Source organism: Schistocerca cancellata, chromosome 8 (genome assembly GCF_023864275.1).
Source record: "Schistocerca cancellata isolate TAMUIC-IGC-003103 chromosome 8, iqSchCanc2.1, whole genome shotgun sequence".
NCBI classification, from domain to species: Eukaryota; Metazoa; Arthropoda; class Insecta; order Orthoptera; family Acrididae; genus Schistocerca; species Schistocerca cancellata.
This window is the reverse complement of record NC_064633.1, coordinates 412,682,203-412,684,625: the sequence shown is the minus strand read 5'-3', so window position 1 is coordinate 412,684,625 and position 2,423 is coordinate 412,682,203. Positions and strand designations below refer to the sequence as shown.

At 38.7% G+C, this 2,423-nt stretch overlaps 1 non-coding gene across 1 annotated transcript; it reads left to right on the top strand.

Moving 5' to 3' along the window:
• Positions 1 to 1,791: 1,791 nt before the first annotated feature.
• Positions 1,792 to 1,873, top strand: Trnas-aga (transfer RNA serine (anticodon AGA)). The gene has a single exon. It is a non-coding gene; the product is annotated as a tRNA-Ser (tRNA).
• The last annotated feature ends 550 nt before the right edge of the window (positions 1,874 to 2,423 follow it).

Genomic DNA, 2,423 nt, shown 5'->3' with positions numbered 1-2,423 from the left:
GTAAAAATTTCGTGTGGACATATGCCCTTCAGAATTGTTTTCGAGATGGAACACATTTGATGTACGTTGTTATTTATTTTCTGTATTATTCAACACATTGTCAGGTTTACACATGTGCCACAGTTAGTAAACGTTACACGTACGTTTTACAAAGTATCCATTTGAAAACTCGAGTATCAATTTTTAACCCATTCACCTCTAAGCATTATCGTTCGCGTCACTTTACAGCTGTTTTACAGTTCGCAATAAATGTTCGAATATTCCACTTCAGGGAGAAAATGCGGTGCTTCTCAGAGTGCTTCTCCATGTTCCTTGATAAGAGCGGTAGCGCCTACGATGCTACCAAGCAGTTCATCTCTCGTGTTCACCTTTCACTTGTGCACCTCAGGCTTCATCCAACACCATAAACAAAAATCTAATGGCGTAGTGTTACGTTGTTCTGCCGATAAGAACTGTCACGCGACAAGGTAAAAATCATAAAAACGTCGAAGATTAAGTGAACTGGCCTTTAGGTTTCCTTCAGCTTGAACTCATCAGACTTAACATTATTAGTAAAAAACTAGGCGTCGAATCCGGTACCTCGGAGTCCATAGCCACAGAGACAAAACATAAGTACTACAGAGACTGTACGCATCTGAAGTATCGTGCTAATTTAAGTAAAACGTCACGAGCGGTAGACTCAGGGAAACTCTCAGTTGGAGCACACGTGCATTGGAGCAATGATCAGTAACTTCATAAACACAGAATATACACTACCAGTAAAACCTCGATTCTTTAAAGAATCGAACAACCGTGTATAAAAACAGCTTCAAACGTCTGACTACAAGTGAGTTAATGTGTTAAATGAAGAATGAAAGCGAGCAAAAATTCAGGAAAGATTTGAGATTGTGTTTAAAGTTTGTTGGTACTAGCTAAGTGCTCTCATTATGAAACACTGGAAGAATATAATTTGGACAATTAGCGCTACATTTTATGCAAAAGCTAGATTCTCAGGCATCTAAATGTTATGACGTTATATCTCTTGAAGTTGATTTGACGCCGTAGGAACATTCAGTGATATATCGGGATACTGCCAGCAAACGGTGTTGCAAATAGTTTGTAGTCGAGAAGTAATAAATTAAAACCTCAGGCCTGTTGCAGGAATTTAACTGCATGAACAGTGAAAGTGTTGAAAGCTATAAACTTTTTTCCTTTCATCATACTGTGGGATTGTCAGCAAGAACAAGTTTCTTGAAGATTTGGAATTACGTGTAAGAGTTTGTTGGAAGCCGATAGGTGCCCTCCACAGAAAGTCCGGGTATTGGCGCGCCGCCAGTTACGCTCCTTCGAGACAAAAGCACAGTTTTTATTTGCAGTATTTGTCTCATTGTGCTAAACTTTCAACTTAAGACAACCTCTTAATGAGTAGAATATGAAAGCATTTTAATTTTTTTAAAATTCGGTTAATAATTACGCGAAATATCGAAAATCAAATTTTACTTCCCCTGAAAGGCATTGGATAGGCTACCTGGTAGTGGTATTATGTTCCGGGACAATGGTTTAGTAATATAGATAGTGTCTCAAATTGCCGAAGGTAATATTGATGTGTCTTTTTCCCAGTAACATACAGACTTCTAAAAATGGGCAGCTACTTGTTACCCTTGGAGAGCAGCTTCCCTTTAAATGATCTACGGAAACAGAGCGCACTTTAATTGCTCTCCGTTACGTAACGGCACTCCGACAAATACAGCTCGTCTGGGCGTTGTAGCTCCTGTGTCTGTTTATAGTTATTTGAAGAGGGAGTCGACAGAAGCAGTCGTGGCCGAGTGGTTAAGGCGTCTGACTAGAAATCAGATTCCCTCTGGGAGCGTAGGTTCGAGTCCTACCGACTGCGAAAATTTTTAATCTGAGGCACGGCATCATTTGTGCTGAAAATTTGAAGCAAGTATGATCGCCGTCAATGATGCTGTTCTCCAGCAATTAATAGATCACAAAGGCAGTAGTATAATACAGATAGGAGAAGCAACCGCAAAGAGTATTGCAAGTGCACTGCAAGTTCTAATACAAATTTAAAATTAATTGTACACATAGAGATTATTTATGTCGAACACGCCAATCTACATTCTGAAGTCATAGCTTCATCATTAGAACTATTGTCATGTAAGGACCTACATTTCGACGTCAATACGTCAGAATCAGGTATCTTAGGGAATTGAAGCGCATTCTAAAATTTTAATTTGTTATTGTGACGAAATACAAGCCCAATTACAGAAATATTTATTGAATTACAATTAGGACTCCAACATACTAGTATTTATGGTATGTTGATATCCTCATGAAGGTCTTTAGTTACCACAGCAACAGTGATGATGAAGCTGTGACATCTGAATGTACATTGGCATAGTAAAATCGCTATGAAGACGGTAGTTCGATTTGATTATTAA